We start from the raw sequence: 12,716 nt of genomic DNA, 5'->3' as shown, positions 1-12,716 counted from the left end.
ATCACTAGCACCACCTGGGCATATATTTGCCTTTATCAAAGATTTTTCCTTTCATAATTTTTGTATTTCTAGTTGTAGTCTTGTCTTTTCCACTTAGAGAAGTCCCTTTAACATTTCTTGTAAGCCTTATTTGGTAGCAATGAACACTTCCAGTTTTGTTTTCTGTAAAACTAGCTTTTATCTCTCAAACCTGAATGATGTCCTTTTCCTGAGATAGAATCATCTGAGTCATTGTAACCTGATAAAGCAAAAGGACTCAGAAAGAAAATTTGGTTGAATTCTTCAATCAATCAATAAACATTTGTCACAAACCTGTTCTTTGCAAGCTCTGTGCTAGATACCTATTATTCAGCAACATAAAATGTGGTGCTAGCTTGCAAGGAGCTTATGTGATAAAAGTAACTAACAAAATTTTAACACTCAATTTGTTGAGCCACTGTATGAGGTAAGTCTTTTTTTTTTTTTCATGTTTTTTAATTTAATTAAATCTCACAGTATTCCTGTTATGGAGGCATTATTTTTATTTTTGTAATTTGCATTTAACAAATAAAATATTGTAATGCAAGAGGCTTAAGTAACTTGGCTGTGAACAAACAGCAAGTGTAAAATACAATACTAAGCTATAGGGTGTAAGAAATGAGATCTTGTGCTTTCGACGATTAGATCCACTGACTCTCTCTTTATAACTCATTGGGAAGGCAAGAAAAATATGTTTTTTTTTAAATGAACAAACAAATTAGGAGAAGAAAATGCTCTTTAATTTTTCTTTGTTTAGACAACATGCTCTACTATTAAATAATACTTGGGAACTTATTAAATAGAAAAAAATAATAGTGAGCATCTTCAGCAGCTAGAGTTTTCCCAGTTTTAATAAAAAAGGAAAGAGATAGCTTAGTTGGTGAGAGTACAGAAATAGATCAGCTCACTCCCTGAAAATCAGAAGTTAGACAAGTTAAAGCCATCAAATCAACTTCTCTGGCATTTATCTCCACACCAAATTTGAACACTTAAACTACTAGAAATTTAGGAGCTAGATAAGAAAATTATCAAAGGGCTGAGGAGAATCTCCCTAAAGAAAGCAAAGTTGAAACAACAGCTGAAGTTGTTAGAATTAATAGAAGTTAATCAGTGTTCTGTTTAGCTGAACCAACATGGATATATAAGACAACGGAGAATTCAGGTAGGTCAGGGGCAAAGCAGAGAGTGTGGAGATAATAAAACTTTCCCACTTATGGATAAATGAGTTTGGACAAAAAATCAAAGCAGACTGTCAAGCATGGGTGACAAAAGTTCAAAGTCTCCTGACCGGTATCCTGGAACAGAGACAAATAGTACAGATTTTTAGATAGAAGCTTAATATATGAGAATCTTTAGCCAAAGATCTAAAATAAATAAAACATTTATTTAAAGGTAAGCAGCTCAGTTCCGTGTGATCAAATCTATCACAGTGCCTGATAATTCAAACTTGAAGAACCAAACCCTCTAAAATAAGCACACACTGTGTATTGATTATTCTTCCATGCATTCAGCACATATTTGGTACCCTGTATAGCAATCACAGTGATACACATTATACCTGTGATAAAAGTGAGGCAAATGAAACAAATATGGTCTTTGCTGTAGTGAAAATTATAATGTAGTAGAAAAGTTAGACATTAGCTAAATAATTACAAAACATGTTTTTAATTAAAATTTTGATCAGCTATAAAGGAAAGTTAGTATTGCAAGAATTATTTATAGAAGGACAATCTTATTTTATAAATTGATAGAGAAAATTGTATAACCTGAAAGATGAGTCAATTAGCCAAAAAAATATTTGGAAAAAAATTACTGACAGAGGAAAAATAAAGTCTCAAGTTTAGGAAAAACAGGGAGATGGCCAAAGTAACTAGGATATAGTGAAGAAGGGGGAAAAGAGAACACAATGAAGCTGCAGGATTAGCTAGAGACCAACAGGACATTATATGCTGTGTTAAAGATTTAGAATCTTATCTTAATTTTAGTTCAGGAAACACTGAACATTGTATGCCAGTAAACAATATGATGACATTGGCATATTAAAAAATCCTTTTGGGTAATCTCACTATGTATTTGGTATGGATTAGCCAGCAGCAGAGTGGATATGGAGAGTCACCTTTAAGACTATTTCGCTAGTTTAAGCAAGAGGTGATCACAGCTGGAACTTCGCTATTGACAATGAATACAGAAAAACATAGATGGATACAATATATAATAAAGTGGAAACAAAAAGAGTTGAAGCCATAGACTCTAGGCGTAAACAGGATGATGTAGGGAGATGTCATTTACTAGGATAGGAAGGAATGGAGAAGATAAGATTTGAGAGAAATATTGAGAATTCAGTTATCTAAAAGTGAGATATAACCAAGTAGAACTATGGAGTTGATGTGTTGGATTTCAGAAAAGATATCTTGCTGAGAGACAATTTTGAGTTCATCAACATATAGGTAATCTTTCAAGTAGAAAAAGATTATATCTCCATTTCTAGAATAAATAGATGATTGAAGGTAACATGTCCTAGCACCGAGGAGAAAAAGAAAAAACAAATTTAGAGAAAGAAAGTCAAGTTTATTTGTGAACTGCCTGAGACAGACCAGTGTAAACATCAAGAGCAAAACTACCCTGCTGGATCTGGGGTTCGGAAAAGAGATTTTGGCTGGAGATGAAGTTTTAATTCAGTATGCATTACTATAAAGTTATTAAAGTACACAAGGTAATGGTTATATTAGTTAATTATCAATGGTGATTGTCTTTAACAACTGTCTTGCAAATTATCTGACATTTACAATTATCTTTAAAAATGGGCTTTCTCCATCAGACCACTGATTCTAAGTTACTGGAGATAATGATGTTCAGATTCCTGGCACCAAGTTAGGTTTTGACCTATAGCCCATGTCAGTGAATATTTGCCATGTCAATGAATATTTTGGGGAAAAAAAAATGCTCAAGTCAATGTCAACTGGATTGAAAGAAAGATAGGTGTTCTTTGCATTCACACCTGCATTTCCCAAGCCAGACTTTTTTCCCTGCTATTTAATATACCTGTTTTACTCTGTGTCGTTCATATGGATGATTTTTCAAACATAATTATTACTGGCCAGACAAGAAGTTTGCATCTGATGATTTTGTACCAAGGGTCAGTCTAGAATATATGTTATTCTTATACAAAGACTTTCAATTCCTATATTCAGTCAATTTTCTATTTTTAATTTAAATTCATATATTTCAGTGAAGTATCACTTCATTCAGAAAGACCCTCACATCCACTTCCTACAGCTAAAATATTAACTATATTTTTAAGATACATTATGAATGCCTCTCCAGTTTCACAGGAGAAATACCTGTAATAAAGTCTTTTCCAGGAAATTACAGTTGCAAGACTAAAGATAAAACTCATGAAGAAGCAAAGCCTTATGCAATAACTCTGTGAAGCAAACATTTTACAAGAGAACTTACTGGAATATTAATATCTTGCTATGAAATCAGGTTTTCGGTAGAAAAATAAAATTCATTATGAAGTATTTATATGAAAAAGATACAAAATCACCTTATTAAAGTATAACAGATACACTTTACATTGAACCTATGGTCAAATAAGAATGGAAAGAATGTGAATAAAAGCTTCTGTCCAAGGTGTTACTTATGGGTCAAAGCATTCTTTTCAAAAAGCTCAGAAATCTTAAAGACCTAAAAGTTTACATACTCTTTTTGACTAAAAGAAATTGAGACAGAATGAAGTAAAAGTAAATTATCTTGACACTAGAAATTTATTTATATCAGACTATTTTGCAAACATTGAAATTTGTTACTAGAGAAAAGAAACAGGGTTATACTTTAAAAATTATTTTCTAAGGTGTATGTAGAGATACACAGTGGCATGTACACAGAGCTTTTTGGGGAATCTCATGCAACAGAACTGACTGCTGGTATCTCTGGATTAAAGTTAAATGTGTCTTCCTTCAAGAGTATTTAATCTCTTAAAAAGGAAAACTACTCTAAAGATAACTTAAAGTAAATAAAATTAAATAAAGATTATTATGATTATTTGGCAGTTATACTTTTCAAAGACTTAAAAGTTTTATATTTTTCAATTATACCTGTTAGCATTAGCAGAATTCTTAGTAGTTTCATTCTATATGCTGACTGAACTACAGTTGGGTAATTTGTATGAGACCTTGGGAATCATTTGAGTATATTAAGTTTTGCAAGCTCACTGAAATATTGAGATATATTAATGGAATTAGAACTCTTTAATGTTGCATGGACAATGTCACTCAGATTTGGAGACATGTTAGGATACCTGTTCCGTATAGCTGGTTTTTTTTTTTTTCCTTAACTGAAAGATGTGTGCCCACTACCAGCTTAATAAATAAAAGTGTATGCAAATAAACTTCTCTGTATTCCTCTTCCCCAGTAATAACCTTCTTCTTCTCCTTAGCAATAAGTACAATCCAGAATTTGATATTTATATCCAGACCTTAAATTTCATGTATCATATATACATATACCTTTAGGCAAAATATAATATCATATCACTTTGCTTATTTTTAGATTTTATGTAATAGGAATTATGATATATGAGTTATACATTTTCCCCTAGCATTAAGCATGCAAGCTCCATCTATGTTGATAGTTGTAGCTTTGTTTTTTTTTTTTCAATTCTTGGCTAATTTAAAAGAATATTGTTACAGGAAATTACAGCGTAATAAATCTGGGCTTTGGTCACGTGGAATTTTAATTCTGTGTTATTCTTTATATCGTTCTACGCTTGTGAAAGTTACTTAAAACTGTCTCAGCCTGTTTTCTTATCTACCAAAAGGGATCATAATGTCTTCTTTATAAATTATTTTAGACATAATTGTAAAATGTACATTTGGAGATAAGTATATAGATATATAAAATATTATGTATTTGGAACAATAATAAATGATTTTTTCTTTTCCATATTTTTCCTTTTAAGTAAGTAGTGATTGCCAGACATACTTTTAATACAAGCTCACTACTTGTTGGACTTTTGGGACATATAAGAGCAGAGACAGTTCGTGGAAGTGGTTCAGTGGCTTTATATGGTTGAAGTGGTGTGAATTGTATACTTGGAAAATCTAGATGTGACTTCAGGCTCACTTGTTCATTGATCATGTGACCTGATCAAATTTCTTAATCTTACTTTGAGTAGGAGGCTTCATTCTTAAGTGGAGGTAAATGCTACTTGTCTCACAAGAGCTTTGTGATGATCAAATTAAATCCATGTATTAAAGTAGTAAGTGTGTTCTAGCCGTATTGTATGTGTTTAACACATATTAGCAGTTTTCCCTTTTGTAGTCAATTTACTAATGATGTCAAGATATTTATTTAACGTAAAGCTTTTAAGTACATTTTCTTATCTACATCGCAGTGTTTCTTCCTCCATCTTCTTTTCTCTGCACACTTTCAAACCTAAGTTGTTCTCTCCACTTTCATAGCTTAAACAATTCTGACCACTCCCAAACCTATGTAGTGACGTGTAGCTTCTTTAGCCAAATGTCGTAATGAAAGTTCTATAAGTATCCAATTCTTTATCAACTCTCCATCTTGTTTCCTGGTATACCCCTCTTTTGTTACATTCAATGTTGTAATCTAATTACCTCACCATCTTCTCATAACATCAGTGGTTCTTCTTTTTTTTCTTTCTTTTTTCTTTGGATAGAGGCAAAAGGAGGGTACACTGATTGGCCCAAGTCTTAACGTCTTCCATGATTTCTCCCTGTCTTTTAATCTATGTAGTCTTACCACTTTAATGTTTAAATAGTTCTGGAATATCTCTATTTCTGCTTTGTGGAGGCCCTCATCACTTCTGGTGGACTAAAATGATGTTCTATTAAACACAGTCTTTTAATCTGTTACTGTATCCAATCTATCTTCCAGTCACAAAACCTAGTCGTATTACTCCCTTGGTGAAATCTTTAAATATCTCTTTCTCTGTTGAATAGCTTCAAACTCCTTAACAGTATTAAAAATGTTGTATATAATCATGATTTTTAACTATTTTTGCTATCAGATTTTGTATAATCTCGTGTCATCACCTGAAAATATATGTATTATATCCAAAATTATAAAAAGATACTTGTTTCTCAAGCATGTCATGTGATGTCCTGTTTCTCTACAAATGCATGCTTTTCTCCTTACTAAAAATGACTTTCCCTTCAAGACAAATTTGGAAGAAAATAAATTAATATTTCTAAAGTCCTTACTGTGTCAGAACTGTGTTAAGTGACATAAAGACATTGCAATATTTGAATTTGCTAATAACTCTGTGATGTCAATGAAGTTCCTATTTACACATGAGGAAATCAAGGCAGGATTTAAACTCTCATCTGCATGACTACAAAAAAAATGTATTTTTAATTATTGTAGTCTAGGGCCATTTATTTAATTCATACCAAAAGATAAAGAGATAGAGGTTTAACTTGATTTCTACATGATAAAACTCATGTTCATGGAGTATGGATATCATGCCATGGTCACATAAATTTGTAACCCAGTAGGACCCTATGGCACCTTCCTGCAGCAGATATCTACCCCTGGTTCTCAGCCTGCCTTCTGTTTGTAGAAAAGCTGTATTTCCCTAGGGCCCTCCTGAGTTACAAAAGCTTGGCTCAAGAATTAATGATGGGAAAGATGTGAATCAGTTCAGTTCAATCACTCAGTCGTGTCTGACTCTTTGCAACCCCAGGGACTGCAGCACGCCAGGCCTCCCTGTCCATCACCAACTCCCAGAGTTTACTCAAACTCATGTCCATTGAGTCAGTGATGCCATCCAACCATCTCATCCTCTGTGGTCCCCGTCTCCTCCTGCCTTCAATCTTTCCCAGCATCAAAGACGTGAATATATAGAGACATAAGTAGCAGTTGAGTAGAAGTGCAAGCATGCTCAGTCATGTCTTTGAGACCCTATGGACTATAGCTCTCCAGGTTCCTCTGTCCATGGGATTTTACAGGTAAGGATTCCTACTGCAGGGGATCTTCCTGACCCAGGGATGGAAGCTGTGTTTTCTATGTCTTCTGCATCAGCAGGTGAATTCTTTACTACTGAGTGGTGGTGTAAGTAGTTTGAGCCAGGAGAACTGGTAACAATTTAAATAATAAATCAGCCATATGGCAGTCACAGAATCTTTAGTTCTTCCCTAAGCTACCTAGGTAACAGTATCTCAAATATAATTCCTAAGTTTTTAAACACATGCTAAAACCCCACCAAATGGGAGAAGTTAACTACTTGATGTCCATGATCTATGGGAACCTGAGAATTGATAATGTTAACCAGTGATGCCTGTAATGTTGCCAGTTACCTCTTCATGTGTAAGCTGATCGCATACCTTGGGACTCCTCTCCCTCAGTTTGCCTTTAAAAATGCTCCCTGAAACTCATCTGGGAATGTAAGGTTTTTGAGCATTAGCTGCCCCAGACTCCTTGTCTAGTGCCTTACAATAAATGCTGCACTTTTTTCTTCACAACATCTCAGCGTTATCCTTGGATTTACTCTGCAGGGCAAGAAGACTCAATCTCTTCTGGGTAACAAATTCAGAAAGTTTGAATTTAATTTCAGATTTGTGAAATATCATAGCCCATGTAAGTTTTATTTACCATTCAGATTCTTCAAATATCACCTCTCCATGAATCATTTCCTAATGCCGCATGAGCAGGTGGTGAATACCCAATTTCTTCTACTGCTCTGCCTCATTGTATAACACTTATCTATCAGTTACTTAGCATGCAGTCACAGCATGCTTTAGTAGTTATCTCATTTGCATACCTTAACACATATCAGAAGTGATTATAGTCATCACCCGGCATGTATGTCTTTATGTGTTTTTCTCACTAAAGTATGAATATCTTTGGAGCAGTCATTATACATATTTGTCTTCCTAACATGTAGCACAATTCATTGCATATAGAAAGTACATAATAAATATATTTGATTGAATGAATGTGTTATAATTAGGGGATGACTATATTATAGTTAGGACAACTTGAGAAAAGGGGAAATAATGTCTTAAATCTTAGAAAATAAATGCAGCCTGCTCCCACTCCCCTTGAGCTCAGGAATGTGGAAACTTTGGCAGACTAAATTATTTTCTTAATTCTACATGGCATTGTGTATTCTTAAAATGAATACAAATTATGCATTTTTCCAAATGGCAGGTTAGGTATATATCTTAATAGATATTGCAAATTTAGCTGACTAAATATGTTTTGATTTATTTACAACTTTTGATTCGATCTATTGAGCCTATTGTACATTACAGAGTTTGCTCCATATTTTATATGTATTATAAATTCTTAATATTGAAAGCCTCTAGATCTGCAAAGAGATCAAATTCATCTAAAAGAGGCACCTCTGTTTTCCATACACTTAAAAAGAGAGGTTAAGTGTGTTTCTTAAGCATAGTCAGGCTTCTGGAAAATGGAAATCAGTTCTTGTCACTTTCTCAGGCTTTTTCTTGTGTGGGAATACAATAGGTTGTTTTTACTCCTGTGTTTCCCCTCAAGGTTTCCCCTATCCTGATTTCCTAGGGACTTACCATCTCTATAGCTTTTCTTATGCCATACTTATCTCTGCTGAGTCTAATCTTGGTCTAGTCTAGGTTGATGAGGTGTTTGCGTGTGTGTTCTCTCCCCACATTTAAAACAGTTGAATCTGTTAGGTGCAAACCAAGTCTCAAACTCAGTTCTACTTTTAGGTCAGTGCTCTTCCTTCTTTTTTTTTTTTTGCAAATTTAATTAATTTTTTTATTTATTATTTTTTTTACTTTATTTTACTTTAAAATACTGTATTGGTTTTGCCATACATCAACATGAATCCGCCATGGGTGTACATGCACCTAACCGCTATGTAGTCTTTTTATTTGCTTATTCAACCCTTCTTCTTGTTAAAAAAAAAAAAAAGTGATGATAGTTTATATGACTTTGGTAGACCATTTAACTTTTTGGGTCTTAGATTATTTACCTGCAAAATATGTCACAGGGTTACTGTGAATATTAATTAAGAATATGCATGTCATAAATTTTAAATTTATAGATCCCTAATGAGATTTCCTGATGACTCAGGTAAAGAAGCCACCTGCCAGTGCAGGAGACACAGGTTCGATCCCTGGGTTGAGAAGATCCCCTGAAGAAGAAAATGGCAACCCACTCCAGCGTTCTTGCCTGGGAAGTCCCATGGACAGAGGAGTCTGGCAGGCTACAGTCCAGGGGGTTGCAATGATTTGGACATTACTTAGTGACTGAATAGCAACACAAATTAAACATTATCATTCAAAAAGGTAGCTGCTAGCCATGCATTGATATTAAATACTTGAAATGCAGCTAGTTTGAATTGAGATAATTTATAAGTACAAAACATATGCTGCGTTTTACAGGCTTGGTACAGAAATTTTGAAAAATGAAGGTCAGTGGCTCAAAGATTTTATTTGTTGATTGCTCATTGAAATGATGATATTTTAGACATATTTGGTTAAATAAAATGCATTATTTAAAAAAATAAAAATAAAACAGTTGAATCTGAAAATTCACCAAGCAGGTCCAAAGATATCTTCATCATTTTAGATCTGGGTCTTGGAAATTTGTATGCGGGAAAAATATTGACTTTCCTCTTGCTCACTGCAGAAGGAGAGAAGGACAAAGCTAATGCTTTTCCTATCCACCTGGTTATACACTATTGAATCATGTCGATTCAGAGAATTTAAATTTCCAATGTTTATATTTGCAATTATTTTTGGTTTTGTCAGCAATTTATATCTCTTAAATGCTTGTACACTGTATCCTTATACATGATAAGCTAAATTTCAAAGTTTGTGATTTTCTACTAGTTTAGACATTATCTTCATACAAAACAACTTCTAGATGACTAAATTGATAAAACTCTTGGTGAAACTATTTGGTGTCATCTGAGGGGCTCTGAGAACTCTGGTAGCACAGTTCTTTATATCTCAGGGCAGAAAAAATTCAGTAAGAGGCACAGTGAAAGATAAGAAGTGATTTATTAGAATAGGATGCTTGTGATGTTTACAAGCGGGCAGGCAAGAGGGTGTCATGCCTTGAGAACTTACTGGGCTACAGTTTCATAATCAAGGGAAAATGGGGAGGGGAAGAAGAATGTCTTTATCTTTCTTGAGTAGACATCATGCTTCCTTATCTTTCTTGAGTAGACATCATGCTTCCATCATCAGCTTCTCCTTTAGCTTCAGCAGGGGAGTTTCTTTGTCCCTACATGGTCAAGCTAGGTCCACAAATTATTGTGTTTTTATGTGTGTAGAGGACATGTCCTAGGGATCATTAGTTAACTGACCTCACTGGGCAGGATGTAGCTATCACACCACCATTGGTTTATTGTTTGAGGACATGTCTCGTGCTTCTGTCTCATGGTTTTGTTGCTAAACAAGCCTTCTTGTTTTGTAGTTAAGCAAACATGCTTTCTTGAGTAATCATTAACTTATAGGGATCTCATACACACACACACACACACACACACACACATATATATATTGCTTACAATCCCCTAGTGGGATTAGCTATTTATTAACTATTTAATTACCTACTTTGTCCCTTTATTCCATCCCTGTCATTGGCAGGAAATTTATCCTTAGCTATAACTTCTAAAACTTTTAAATGTTAGAGATCTTTTGTATAAAGAATAAAAAATATTACTCAATTAAATAGTATAAAATAAATTCTACTTGTTGTTAACTTGAATTTTTTATGTTAGAAGCAATATGTATTTTTAAATGTACAAATAGAATCTGAGTTGGATACAACAGAATTTTGAGGAGTTTGGAAGATATAATGTATATAGTAATTGGAGAGTTAATTTCTCAGACACGTTTAGAATATTTTAGCATAATCTTTATCAGCTGAATATACCTATTTTTTCCCTGGCCTAGCAAGGATTATGCTCTTATTGCACTTGGAAGGAAAACTCTCTCCCTGACCATCCCTAAACTCCATCGCTGTTGCCATCAGGCCTCCTACTGCCTTCGCAGGCTGGTATAAATTTTAACTGGTTTATTGACTGAAAATCACCATGATCGTGCCTCCTCTGAGAATGAATTGCTCTCTATAGTGTAATCTTTAGATGGGAAACCTTGATTATACTCTGAGAGTTATTCTCTACTCCAGTCCTGAGCATGAATTTGAAGGCTTCGCTCTGGCCTTACAAATGGCAAAGTGTGGTGAGATAGAAATATTGCCTTTTTGTGTATGTGGTACCTGTGTATATACAAAATATAAGATATATATAGTATATATATATATATATATGTATGAAAAGGCTTTGAAAAGACATGGCATTAAGCTTCTAAATAATCTTAGTAACATCTGTTCTCTTTGGTGGATAAAGTTTAAATAGTTTTTACAATGAAGATACTTTGGGAAATAGACAAACATTTATTGTACATTAAATGCATTTGCCATTTCATTTTACATGGATCTCTCATTATGGTAATTTTTCCAAATACTACTGTGATATTTCAAAATGCTACCTGTGTTTTCTCTTGATGAATATTAGCATAATAAAAAGCATAATTAGTTTTAAAGCTTACTTGTTTTTTGAGGCAATGAAAAAAGACTAGTTGAAATCATGGCATGTTCTTAGGAGCTTAAATTCTGAGAGAAAAGGCTTTCGAACTACTGACACACCCAATGTACAGGTGCTCAGAATCCAAAATAGTCAATGGTGATGAACAATGATGTACTCACTATGATGATATTTTTAAAAAGAATCCTCTTCCATATTATTGAAATAAAAATTAATTATTTTTAACTTAAAATCTTCTAAGAAGTGTTATTCAAATGAGCCCATATAAAAATCTCCTAGAGTATGATTTATAGCAATTCATCATTGTTCTTTTTTCTTAATTTTCAGCTTAGCACTGTTGATTTTCCAGAAATCGTAGGAAAAAATCAACTCTATATATCTCACTTCTAATATAAAATATTCAGCCTAAATCTGCAGAAATGATGTGTTTTGAATAAAAGTAAACAGATGTTATAGCATTTCCTCAGAAGAGTCCAGTTTAAACATTCTGCAATATGCAAATGCCATCCCGTCTATGTGAGTGTTTTACCCTGGTGGATGCTGCAGGGTTGGAGGTTTCTGCCTGTGCTTTAGGTTGTAATTTTATTTGTGGAAATAAACCAGTCGCGGAGCTCCAATTGTCTTAGCGATGAGGTGATCAATAGCCCATTACTGGATAGAACAGCGACTACAGGAAGTGCATTGAAGATTTTAATGCATGAATTATGCATGCGGTGCTCATTCTTTAGTCTCCGAACAGAATGACAGGGTTTGTGAAGTCGCCTCAGATAGTTTCTTGCATTAAGTGACTGCAGTGAAATGCTTAATATTTTCAGGCATAGAAGCAGCATTGACTCTAGCCAGCTGAATTTGGATGTAAATCCCCCAGCTCCTAGCACAGAATGCTTTATTTGAAAGTATTGCTATGTAGCGAGCCAGCTTTACTGTCATCTAACCTGCTCTCCCCAGAAGGTTGGCTGAAGGATGGGAGCGGCTGTGCCTGCCTCTGAGGTCACAGCTTGAAGTCCTTTTAACTTGCTTTCTGCAGCAGGAGAGAAGCGTACTGTGGTGTAACTGTCGCCGCATTCATTCAAATGGACAGTTTGCAATAAATACTATACTCAGAACGACAGATAATTCAACATATGAG

The 12,716-nt window shown here is 34.1% G+C and overlaps 1 protein-coding gene across 4 annotated transcripts in view; it reads left to right on the top strand.

The window, feature by feature from the left end:
* The window catches only part of CNTN1 (contactin 1), a 417,338-nt gene that overhangs the window by 130,675 nt on the left and 273,947 nt on the right, over positions 1-12,716 (top strand). For 2 of the 4 annotated variants that reach the window (XM_060412755.1, XM_042246874.2), the window contains exon 2: positions 1-12,716. This exon is cut by the window's left edge and continues 88,883 nt beyond it. The exons of 1 other annotated variant lie outside the window; for it this stretch is intronic. The gene's annotated coding sequence lies outside the window, so the exon portion shown is untranslated. One more of the 4 variants, XM_060412756.1, reaches the window with a different exon arrangement.

The sequence above is a fragment of the Ovis aries genome, chromosome 3 (assembly GCF_016772045.2).
Source record: "Ovis aries strain OAR_USU_Benz2616 breed Rambouillet chromosome 3, ARS-UI_Ramb_v3.0, whole genome shotgun sequence".
Taxonomy (NCBI): Eukaryota; Metazoa; Chordata; class Mammalia; order Artiodactyla; family Bovidae; genus Ovis; species Ovis aries.
The sequence above is the reverse complement of the archived record's forward strand: the minus strand, read 5'-3'. Positions and strand labels throughout refer to the sequence as shown.